Raw genomic sequence first — 13,052 nt, 5'->3', positions numbered from 1 at the left:
GTTGCCAAGTGAACGTGCAGGGCAGCGTGGGGGACAGCCCCACACTTCACAACAGCTACCGAAGCACAGCATCAGACTCTAATAAATGCTACACTACATTTTGAAAGATAATCTCACAGCCTCTGGTTCTGATGTCCTACTCTGAACTTTTTCTGTCAACATTAAAGGCCACAATGGTTGCGTTTGCTCCTAACAGTTCAAACACTGCTAGGCGTTTGTCTTTTCACTCGCTTGCGTATTTTCTGCCTATTCTTGAGTTACACTAATCTCTACGAATTTCTTTTGGGGATCAAACAACTCCAACTTCCACCGAAGAATGTTACATAAAATCTCTACCAAAGTGTTGTATGCTGGGGGTGTATTTGAATCAACCTGCTTTTTTTTTTTTTTTTAAGATTTTATTTATCTATTTGACAGAGAGAGACACAGCGAGAGAGGGAACACAAGCAGGGGGAGTGGGAGAGGGAGAAGCAGGCTTCCCGTCGAGCAGGAAGCCCGATGTGGGGCTCGATCCCAGGACCCTGGGATCATGACCTGAGCTGAAGGCAGCCGCTTAACCGACTGAGCCACCCAGGCGCCCTGAACCTGCTTTTTTTAATGAACACTAAAGTGAGGTTATTTGCAGACTGCATAAACTACAGTATCTGTGAGTGAACAGGTTGCTGTTGGCTGTGGATTGTTATATGGACAGTAAACATTTGCTATGTTCCCTAAATGAAGCCATTCGTCCATTTTATTTCTAATATGATTTGATGATGTTGTTGGACCTTTTGATTTGCAAATGGAAGAAAGGATATTCCCTAAGTAGAAACTTCACAAGAGCCAAGCAGAAAATTACACCATGTAAGGAAATAGTCTGTCCATGAACTTTCTTAATGGAAGATCATGCACATAATGGGCTGAAGTCATCCCAGCCTTAAGAGCCCCCTGGCTAAAAAGTGGTCTTGTGTAACCCAATCTTGTTTTTGTGATTTCCTATCATCCCCATCCTAACACCATTTTTGTTCAGGAAGTGTCATAGGGAAGAAACAGAGCACAGAAATGAAGGAGAGTGACAGAAGAAAAAAAAATGAAGGAAACACAAATGATGCATGTCTACACCCAGCAGCTAACCACACGTCTCTTCAGTACAGGTAACTCTCAAACTTGAGAGTGAGTTGAACTGCTGCGGTCAAATCTGCTTTTTCCATTGAATTAAAGTTATAATAGGAAACTGTAATCTAGTCCAAGAGTTTGAGGACCAATGACCACACTATATTTAATCAGTTATAAATGGCACTTATCAGTAGATAAATTTTATTCTGAGCATCTGTTATAAGCTAAGCATTGTGTAAAAATACTGTGGATTCACAAGTGAGCCAAAACTGACCTGGCTCTGTGTTCATAGAGCTTCCAGGCATTCCTGTGCAGTAAAAGGTGGAAATTTCTGATGTACAGTCAATGAAGTGAGACAATATTTGTCACGTGTGTTTCTCGAGACACATGCCCATGTGTACCTGGTGTGGGGCTGCTCTGAGAAAATGGGAGAAGACTTCTGGCTCTCAGAAAAACTTGAGGCCAAGATCCCAAGGGACCCTCTTCCCTTTCTCTTCTCTAGCTACAGGAAGGGACACATCAAACTTGGGAACCAGAAAGCCCTCTCCAGAAAGCAAAGGAAAGAATCCTGAGGACAGAGAGCTTAAGCACATTAGGAAACAGACTCATTAGGCAGGTCATGTGGCCCCAGCCATAAGGAATAATGGGGGAGTCATTGGCAAAATGCTATTAAGCATGAATTCTTTATAAGCTGCCAACTACTTTAAACAACCACTTGAAAACTGTCAGTTTCTTATCACAATCTGAAGGCATTTCTTCTGCTTTTAAAATCAAAGTGCCCCATAGTACCTTCCACTCTCAACTGTGTGACCAACTTAGCTAAAGCAAAAATGCAAAGTTAGACCTACTTCCTAAAACCCATTCCCTCACTGTTGGTCATGATAACAATGCTCATCAGGCTCTGTACTTGGGGGTACATCTGAAACAGTGAGCCTGCTGGGCCCCCAGAACCCCCAAACTCCCCTTCAGTTACCTGGTGGAGGAGAGTGGGTGACTATTACAGAGGCAGCAGGCGGGTACTTTTCCCCAGTCCTCACATTCAGTCATCAGCACATGAAGCTTGATCAAGATGAACTGATTTGCATCTAGGATGTATGTGGTCAAGAGTCATAAGACTAGCCCGGGTGTCCCATCCTTCTCATTTCTTGTCTTTGCTTTCTAGAACTCAAAAAAACATCCCCCCTGATGTCTAGGTGTACTTTTAGGTGCCTTTACTGCTTCTCTGTGCTGCTTATCTAATGATGGGGGAAAAAAGTCCTTGAAGACTGGATATCTTGAATAAATTTTGATTTCAAAGCATTCCTAACATAATACACCCTACAAAAATGTCTTACACATTCATAAGTTAATGATAAGATGCCCTTCATTAAAAAGAAATGCAGCTTGGTAGGGAAAGAGAGACAGAAATATCTGAGAAAAATTAACTGCACCATCTAGCTTGGTCTGTTTTGGAATGCTATGGTTTGGTTGATACAATTTCATTCAGCTACATTTGATATAGGCATCGCATTAGGCACCTTCAGAATGAATTCAGTGAGTCCCTAGACTTCAAAATTTACAAACAGCTACTTTCCTGTCTTGTCAAAGACTTTGCTCAAATAGACGAAACAGAACAAAGAAAAATTGCTCTCTTCAATTTTTTCTTAATATACTTATTTGTGACTATCCCATTTGCTGTACATAGCTAAAGATTCAAAATCTCAGTATCTTCTGAACCCACGACTGATCTTATTTATTAATTGATGGATTCAGTGACATTATTAAGGATTATGGCCATTATTTTAATCATCTTTCTTGAGAGATACCAGGAACAAATCTCCCCCTATTGATCAGTGGTGTGTGACTTAATATATTTTAAACTATCACACGAGGACTTCAAAACTGTGAAAAGTTAAAATCATGCCTGAAACCACACACGACAACAAATAGTGGTTAAGAGCTCATGCAATGGAGTTAATGTACTATTCAAAATGGGGTACCCTTGCCTCTTAGCACAATGATCTCAGACGAGTTGGTAGGCCTCTCTATCCTCTACTTTCTGCTCTGAAAATGGGAATGCCTTGTGTGGCTCTTGGGAGGATTATTTGGGTTACCGCATGTAAACCACCTAGCACAGTGCCTGGCATATTGACAAGTGCCTGGCAAGTGGAGGATAAATATTCACAATTGTTACCGTTACCATGTCAGCACTACAACAAATCTGCAGTCAGGTTCAGGAGCTTTGTCATTCTTTTTCTGTGCCAACTGATGTGGGCATCTGACCATCTACTATAGTTCTTCTAAGTAAGAAATATACGAAGAAATGGCTGTCATGAAAGCACATGCATGACTCATTCTGAATGACTAAATGTGATAGTCAGGAATGGAATACTGGGCTTTTGACTTCCAGCCCAGTTTTCTTTTTTATTGCCCCCCCAGGAGGAAACATATAGCTCAGTTTATTGTTCAGGAGATTTCATCCTCTAGAAAGAAATTTATTTTAGGACAATTCAATGAGATCTTTGGAAGGATCAATAACTCTACAAAAATAAACTCAGATCATCAGGCAACTCGACTGTGAACATCTTCTTTCTCAAAAAGATGAAATTAGTTTCTAATTCCATATTGCTTAATTTTTTTCAGATGTTTCTTAGTTCTAAGAATGCCTCTTATAGCCAAATAATATGTTTGAGAATTCTTTGCTGTTACACTTATGGTGTGGTTTTGAACACATTTTTTCTTCATAAGAAATAACTGACAAAAATAGGCTCTTAGAATTCGATTTGTTTCCAAGAGAGCTAGAATAGCCTAGGCAGTAGTGTCTTCAGATATGAGCCACATCAAACTATGTTGTAGTTCATCATCTATTTATGGAATAAGAGTTGATTATTCCGGAATCAACAAAATGTTTTAAATAGGCAGAATATGTTTGATGATTATAAAATATATCATTAAATTTTAGCACAATCTTGGTCTATGCTCATTCAAATAGTATTCATGAGCAAATTCATTCTTTCTAGTATTTCAGGTTATACAGTTCTAAACAATGTTATAAGTATTTAAGTATGGTCAATTCTCATTATTTGATGTAGTATGGTGTATAAAGTTGCTGCCAACACCGAATTAGCAAATACTGAACAATTGCTCCTAGGGAATATACAGGGTTAGGTTCCTACAAGCCTCTGGTCACAATGTTTCTGTCAACCAGTCAATACATAATCTTGTTTTATGTGTGTTTCTATTTAAAGATACCATATTCAATACATATTACTGATTCTGTAACATTGAACTCATGACCAACATCACTGTAACTCATGCCTGAATAGAGCTTAACTAACACGTATTTTCTCCCATAAGGCACATGACAGCCGTGTTGTGCTTAGGAACACTAGCTAGCCCTTCAGCACTATGCTTGGGGGCCATTTTAAAGAGCAAAATCACCAACAAAGAGCATAAAATGAAAAAAAAAAAAGTGGCACTAAATTTACCATGAAAAGGACACTTATTTGCAATATGAGAGGGAAAAAAAGAAGGCAGAGCACTGTCTTGCTGGATCTCAGCAGGAATGCACACGTCAGGCAAGGAAGTGTTTGCTTCTCTGCACAAGTCACAAATGACCATGAAAATGCAACAAGTATGGCTTTTGGATTTAAAAATAAATTTAGCAAGTAGGCCAGTTTACAAATACAGAATCTATGAATAATGAGGATGAATGTATTTCAACTTAAGTCCAGGAACAGTAAGAAAATGTTACATTTGGGAGGATAAGGGAAAGTTCTTAGAATTTTGTGGCCATCAAAAGATTTGTTTGGTCAGTAAGCATATTGGGGAACTTGTGCATATTCAACACTGTACCGGGCAATGTGGGAGCCAGAGAAAAACAGATTTAGTTCTTTCTCATCTTAATTGACTGAAATGATTTAACATAGCATTACATTCGGTAAATAGACTATAACATAGTAAAAACTGTGTAGCTAGGTGATGATGAAGAAACAGAGCTGAGGCAATCAGAAGTATGGACTTAAGCTAAGTTTTATAGTTTTTGTTTTGCTTTAAATCAGCTATGATATCAAAAATGAATGTGACTGCTAGCGAGGAAGGGGCAATTAATGAGACCTTGCACCTGGTATGTTTCTAATGTGGCCAGCTGGTAGAGTAGCCAGACTAAGGTATGTGGTCTTAGATGTAGCCAGGGGGTAGGTGAGGCAGAGAGGCCAGGTAGGATTGAGGAGTACTCAACAGGAGGACGGAGAGCAGTAGAGGCTGGTGGAAAACAAAACAAAACAACTCTGGTTCTCTTTTTCCCTTATCTAACAATAGGTAGAATAATCAGATGTCCTGATTTGCCCCAGGCCAGTCCCAGGTTACTCCTGTTGTGGATCAGTTAACACTATTAATTACTTTTAGTGTCTCCTTTCATCTTCAAGAGTGCCTGGGTTTGGACAATAAATTATATGGTTACTCTAAGAGGCCTAAAATGAACTGAAAGCCACGCTATGTTTGTTTAACCCTCATAAAGGCTAAAACATTAGTAAATGTCAATGCAAATAATAAAATCAGAAAATGAGAAAGAACTGGTCTTCTGTAAGTCAAAACTTTACTTGGATCAAGTTCTTTGGTTATTACCTCATGCACATTTTGGTAACTTTTTGAAGTTTATATTATTAAAAAAAAAAAAAAGTTGGTTAAGCACCAAAGACTTGGATCTTTGGTTGGTTGATGAAGGTGGCTATTTGCATGAGCTTTCCTTGGCTCTGTCTTCTTGCACTTAATCACTTAAACTCATTCTTGGGAGCTAAGTAAGAACACAGCACTGTGGGTGCTGCATTCTATTTAAATGCTCTGGCTTGGTTCTAGCACGTTTAAATAGTGCAGAGCAGGGAAGGGTCTGTTCAAAAGCAGCTCTCTTTCTAGGCCCCACTGCCAGCTTTGAACATTCGTTGGTTAAAAAACCTAAAACAACATAAATAGTAAGCCATGGGCAGATAAAAGTTACTAATATCTTTTGACTAATGGAAAATACAGGTGAGACAAGCGTTTCATATTCAGAGAATGTTGGGGGGTCAAGCAGGGAAGTGCCTTAGTTTTCTAGTGTGCCCTTACATGTTTCCCCCTAGCTTTTAAAAATACAAAAACCAAAATATTTTATTCCCTGACTATTCTGAGGATATGCTTTCCAAAGGGCTGTTTGAGGGCAAAGTGGTGCCAGGATTCCTGGGAGAAAGAGGAAGAATATTAGAAAAAAAAACTATCAGAACTCAGTTCCAATGTGTTTTAACCCAAAAAGAATCTTCCCTTTTAGTACTAGGGATTCCAGTTTCATGAAGGATTTTTAAAAATAAATATTTGTATGGGGGCGCCTGGGTGGCTCAGTCGGTTAAGTGCCTTCAGCTCAGGTCATGATCCCAGGGTCCTGGGATCGAGCCCCCACATTGGGATCCCTGCTCAGTGGGGAGTCTGCTTCTCCCTCTCCCACTGCCCCTCCCCCTGCTTATGCTCATGCTCTGTCAAATAAATAAATAAAATCCTTAAAAATAAATAAATAAAAATAAATATTTGTAGATTATGGTTTTCTCCTATGAATTTTATCAAAGTATAGCATTCTTTATTTTTTTAAAGATTTATTATTTATTTATTTATTTATTTGACAGAGAGAGAGTGAGAGAGCACAAGCAGGGGAAGCATTAGAGGGAGAGGGAGAAGCAGGCTCCCCACTGAGCAAGGAGCCCGATGTGGGGCTTCGATCCCAGGACCCTGGGATCATGACCTGAGCTGAAGGCAGACACTTAACCGACCACCCAGGCGCCCCAAAGTACAGCATTCTTATAAAAAAGTGCCTAAGTCATAAGTGACTCAGTGAATTTTCATGAAGTATACACAGCTATGTAACCAGCACCCAGATCATGAAGCAAAACATGAGCAGCACCCCAGGGCCCCTCATGGTTCCTTCCAATCATTAATCCTTCCCAAAAGTCACACTGATTTTGACTTCCAGCATCATCGATTAGTTCTGAATAGATATTTGTTAAAAAAAAATCTTTCTAATTCATCTTATATTTTATCCCTATACTTGGCATGGTGTCTGACACAAAGCACACTTTATTTCATAACATTTGTTGAATAAGTGAAAGAAAGCAGACGATGTCTGACTTTCATAAGAGTTGAACAAATTAACATACGTTTTATACATAGGGAGGAAAGTGGCATTAAATTTGGGAGAGAACTGGGATCTGGGGATGCTAACTTGAAAACAAGTTGAAAACTCAAACTTAGAACAGAAGCATACACTTCAGTTTTATCTCTGAACAAATGTAAATAAATAAATCTAAACCTCTGTAAAGTTTACCTTGGGCCTTAACCAACTCTGTTCACATCATATCCACCGTAACTGGTGAGGCCAACCTCCAGAGCCCTTGTTTCTCTTTCTCACTTGTAAATGGACCCATGTGAGAGAGGCCCTCCCTCCTGACCAGTGCAGCCAAGAAATGACTATTTTCAGTCCTTCTCCACCCCGCTCTGAGGCCCAGTCAGTCGGAGAACAAAATAAGAGTCACCCTCTCCCTGGGCCACAGCATGTGATCTCCAGCCAGATTGTTTCTTGCTCTGATGAATGAGGTAATAGGGGCCAAATGAGGTTTCAAACGTATGTCACCTCAGAATTACAATTTTCCTTAACTGTACTTTGAAAAAGCTGGAATCAAGAACCCAACATTGCCAAATCCCTGCTTAGCCAAAAAGATCTGTCAACTGTAGAAATAACAAATAAGAGGAAAATCCATCTCAGGCTTTGAACTGCTTGCTGTTCCTAAATGATGCCCAGGGAAATACAAATAAATTATGTTCTCTGAAGGATGGATTCATTATGAATAATCTAATAATCTCTTTAGGTTGGAGTTTTAAACACTTCTTTAGGGTACTTCAAAAATCACAAGGGAGCAAGTCTGGATAACAAAAACAACTTTTCTTTCTTTTTTTTTTTTTAAAGAGGATGGTTTCCCTTAATTTCCCGCCTCCCTCTTGCCCAGAAATATGTTGTATTTTATCAGAGATGAGGCTTCAAAGAGCATAGTGAAAGCCCAAACTGGAGAAACACACAAATCTGTTTCATCCACATTAAAACTAAGAATGTTAAATCCAGAAGCAAATCTAATTTGCCTGGGGAGAGCTGAGAAGGGAAAGTGATTCTTTCTCCTTTTTACCTTCTCTAATTATGCTGATTGGAGGTCCTTCAACAAATACAATCTTTGCATAAACTGTTCCCTCTGTGTGGGATTTTCTCCATGTCTGGAGAACTTTAACTCCACCTGAAAGACCCTGGAGTCTTCACCTGTTCTTGAAGCTCTCCTGGGTTCCTTCAGGTCTTCTCACATGTTGGCAACATGTATCTGATAAAGAATGGATACAGGAACTTAACAAATCAACAACAACAAATTAACAAGAAAAAGACAATCCAACAGAAAAATGGACAAAAGACTAGAATCTGCACTTCACAAAAGACAAAACTCAAGTGGCCAATAAAAAAATATGCTCAACCTCATTAATATCATGGAAGTGCAAATTAATACCAAATATTTAAGATGGGTATTAAGGAGAGCACGTGTTGTAATGAGCACTGGGTGTTATACGCAAATAATGAATCATGGAACACTACATCAAAAACTAATGATGTAATGTATGGTGACTAACATAATAAAAAAATATCTAAGATGTAGATACCATTACTTACTACAAGATTGACAAAAATTTTTAAATCTGACAACAATCACTATTTAGGGTGAATGCAGACAGAAACTCTCATATACTGCTATTGGGAGAATAGACTGGAACAGCTGCTTTGGAAAACAGTTCTGAATTACTTTTTACATTTGAACAGTCCACATACCCTCAAACCCATCAATCACACCCCTAGATATAGAACATAGACAAGATCTTGTACACGTACACTGGGAGACTTATATTAAAATGTTCTAAGGAGTATTGTTTCTAACAGTCAGAAACAGGATGCAACTCAAATGTTCATTAAAGTAAAATGAATAAATTGTACGTATACAATATGGTATGATAGAATACCATACAGCAATGAACATGGATGAACTACTGATATGCACATCAATGTGGATGAATTTCACAAACATGTTAAGTGAAATAAGCAAGTTAGAGAAGGCTATTCCATTAAAGTATGATTTTTAAAATTTTTTTTCAATTTTTAATTTTTTAAATTGACATAAAATGTATAATTTGCTTCAGGGGTATAGGTCTGTGATTCATCAGTCTTACACAACACCCAGTGCTCACCACAACACATACTCTCCCCAGTGTCCATTACTTAGCCACCCCATCCCCCTACCCCCCTCCCCTCCAGTAACCCTCACTTTTTTCCTGAGATTAAGAGCCTCTTATGGTTTGTCTCCCTCTCTGGTTTCATCTTGTTTCATTTTTTCCTCTTTTCCCCTATGATCCTCTGCCTTGTTTCTTAAATTCTGCATATCAGTGAGATCATATGACAATTGTCTTTCTCTAATTGGCTTATTTTGCTTAGCATAATACCCTCTAGTTCTTTGCAAATGGCAAGATTTCATTTTTTGATGGCTGTGTAATATTCCATTGTATATATATATATATATATATATATACCACATCTTCTTTATCCATTCATCTGTTGATGGACATTTGGGCTCTTTCCATAGTTTGGCTATTGCGGACATTGCTGTTATAAACATTGGGGTGCAGGTGCCCCATCGGATCACTACATTTGTATCTTTGCGGTAAATACCCAGTAGTGTAATTGCTGGATCATAGGGTAGCTCTATTTTCAACTTTTTGAGGAACCTCCATACTGTTTTCCAGAGTGGTTGCACCAGTTTGCATTCCCACCAACAGTGCAGGAGGGTTCTTTCTCTGCATCCTCGCCAACATCTGTCGTTTCCTGACTTGTTAATTTTAGCCATTCTGACTGGTGTGAAGTGGTATCTCATTGTGGTTTTGATTTGTATTTCCCGGATGCCGAGTGATGTTGAGCAATTTTCATGTGTCTGTTGGCCATTTGGATGTCTTCTTTGGAAAAATGTCTGTTCATGTCTTCTGCCCATTTCTTGATTGGATCATTTGTTCTTTGGGTGTTGAGTTTGATAAGTTCTTTATAGATTTTGGATACTAGCCCTTTATCTGATATGTCATTTGCAAATATCTTTTCCCATTCTATCAGTTGTGTTTTGGTTTTGTCGACTGTTCCCTTTGCTGTGCAAAAGCTTTTTATCTTGATGAAGTCCCAATAGTTCATTTTTGCCCTTGCTTCCCTTGCCTTTGGCGATGTCTCTAGGAAGAAGTTGCTGAGGCTGAGGTCGAAGAGGTTGCTGCCTGTGTTCTCCTCTAGGATTTTGGTCTCACATTTAGGTCTTTCATCCATTTTGAGTTTATTTTTGTGTGTGGTGTAAGGAAATGGTCCAGTTTCATTCTTCTGCATGTGGCTGTCCAATTTTCCCAATACCATTTGTTGAAGAGACTTTTTCCATTGGATATACTTTCCACCTAGTTGACCATAGAGTTGAGGGTCCTTTTCTGGGTTCTCTATTCTGTTCCATTGATCCATGTGTCTGTTTTTGTGCCAGTACCATACTGTCTTGATGATGACAGCTTTGTAATAGAGCTTGAAGTCCGGAATTGTGATGCCACCAGCTTTGGTTTTCTTTTTCAACATTCCTTTGGCTAATTGGGGTCTTTCCTGGTTCCATACAAATTTCAGGGTTATTTGTTCCAGCTCTGTGAAAAAGTAAGTGGTATTTTGATAGGGATTGCATTGAATGTATAGATTGCTCTGAGTAGCACAGACGTTTTAACAATATTTGTTCTTCCAATCCATGAGTATGGAATGTTTTTCCATTTCTTTGGGTCTTCCTCAATTTCTTTCATGAGTGTTCTATAGTTTTCAGAGTACAGAAACTTTTCCTCTTTGGTAAGGTTTATTTCTAAGTATCCTATGGTTTTAGTTGCAATTGTAAATAGAATCGACTCCTTAATTTCTCTTTTTTCTGTCTCATTGTTAGTATATAGAAATGTGACTGATTTCTGTGTATTGATTTTATATCCTGCCACTTTGCTGAATTCCTCTGGGGGTGGAGTCTTTTGGGTTTTCCACATAGAGTTATCATGTCATATGTGAAGAGTGAGAGTTTCACTTCTTTGCAGATTTGGATGCCTTTTCTTTTTGTTGTCTGATTGCTGAGGCTCAGACTTCTAGTACTATGTTGAACAACAGTGGTGAGAGTGGACATCCTGTCGTGTTCCTGACCTTAGGGGAAAAGCTCTCAGTTTTTCCCCATTGAGAATGATATTCATTGTGGCATTTTCATATATGGCTTTTATGATACTGAGGTATGTTCCTTCCATCCCTACACTGTGAAGAGCTTTAATCAAGAAAGGATGCTGTAGGGGTGCCTGGGTGGCTCAGTCGGGGTTAAGCATCCTTCTACCTCTCCTCCCTGCACATGCTATCTGTCTTGCTCAAATAAATAAATAAAATCTTAAAAAAAAAAGATGCTGTACTATGTCAAATGCTTTTTCTGCATCTATTGAGAGGATCATATGATTCTTGTCCTTTCTTTTATTAATGTAGTGTATCACATTGATTGATTTGCGGATGTTGAACCATCCTTGCAGCCCAGGAATAAATCCCACTTGGTCATAGTGAATAATCCTTTTAATGGCTCCTATTGTCTGGATCCTATTGTCTGCTAAACATTCCTGAAAACCAGCTAGTACAACCTGTTGTTCTCCAGTAAAAGGGAAGCAAAGGCAGGAAGAAGCTCCACCTGTTTGAATACCTTCATGAATCTCTGTGTAATCCTGAGATGGCATTTTATATTCAGTGGGTAGATAAAACCAAAGGCGTCTGTATCAAAAAACAAAGGAAAGGGGACACCTGGCTGGATCAGTCAGAAGAGCATGCGACTCTTCATCTCAGGGTCATGAGTTTGAGCTTTATAGAGATTACTTAAAAAACAAAAACAAAACAAAGAAAAACTTGCCCAACTTTGGTGGAAAAGAAAAGACAACCAGAAGACCATGACTTACCAGATGATGGCTAGAGCACTGAGACATTATGGAAGAACTGGGGAAATCACCAAAATTTGGAGATAGCTAACTTACCAATTCACTGAGGCCATTATCCTAAGACTCCATCTTATTTCTTAGAAAAAGAGATCTTATACTCACAGTATGTTCAACCTAAGCAAGGATATCTCAGCTTGAGTAAGTGGAATGCAAATCATAGTTGGACATATGCTGATAGCCATGAGCTAAGCCACCCTGATTGCTAAATATTCTCTTACATTTTATGATTTCCTGGCATCAGAAATCCTTGCAAATTTCAAGATTTTTCTCTTTAAGCAAGTACTAAAAAGGAAAAGAGAATGAACTTCATTATTTCTATCTTTTATTAAATAGCGTATGATCTACACAAAAAAGTGTTGGTATTACTCTTTTAAATGTTCGGCAGAATTCTGTGGTAAAGCCATTTGGGCCTTGGCTTTTGTGAGTTTTTTATTACTGATCCAATCTTGTCACTTGTATAGGTCTATTCAGTTGTCTATTTTTTCTTGAGTCAGTTCCAGTAGCTTGTATCTTTCTAGGAATTTATTTCATCTAAGTTATCTCATTTGTTCACATATAATTGTTCATTGTATTCCTTTATAATCCTTTTTATTTATGTAAGGTTACTAGTAATGTCACTCTTTAATTTCTGATTCTACTATAAAGTTGGCCCTTGACCAATACAAATTTGAGCTGCATGGGTCCATGTATATGCAAATTTTTTTCAGTATACTAACTACAGTACCATAAACATATTTTCTCTTCCTTATGACCTTAACATTCTCTTTTCTAGCTTACCTTATTGTAAGAATACAGTACGTAATTCGTAACACACAAAATGTGTCAATCAACTGTTATCAGTAAGGTTTCTGGTCAACAATAGGTGATTA

The 13,052-nt window shown here is 38.5% G+C and overlaps 1 pseudogene; it reads left to right on the top strand.

The window, feature by feature from the left end:
• The first annotated feature begins 11,804 nt into the window (after window positions 1-11,804).
• LOC110576929 lies at window positions 11,805-12,389 on the top strand (annotated as a pseudogene).
• The last annotated feature ends 663 nt before the right edge of the window (window positions 12,390-13,052 follow it).

The sequence above is a fragment of the Neomonachus schauinslandi genome, chromosome 14 (assembly GCF_002201575.2).
Source record: "Neomonachus schauinslandi chromosome 14, ASM220157v2, whole genome shotgun sequence".
NCBI classification, from domain to species: Eukaryota; Metazoa; Chordata; class Mammalia; order Carnivora; family Phocidae; genus Neomonachus; species Neomonachus schauinslandi.
The sequence above is the reverse complement of the archived record's forward strand: the minus strand, read 5'-3'. Positions and strand labels throughout refer to the sequence as shown.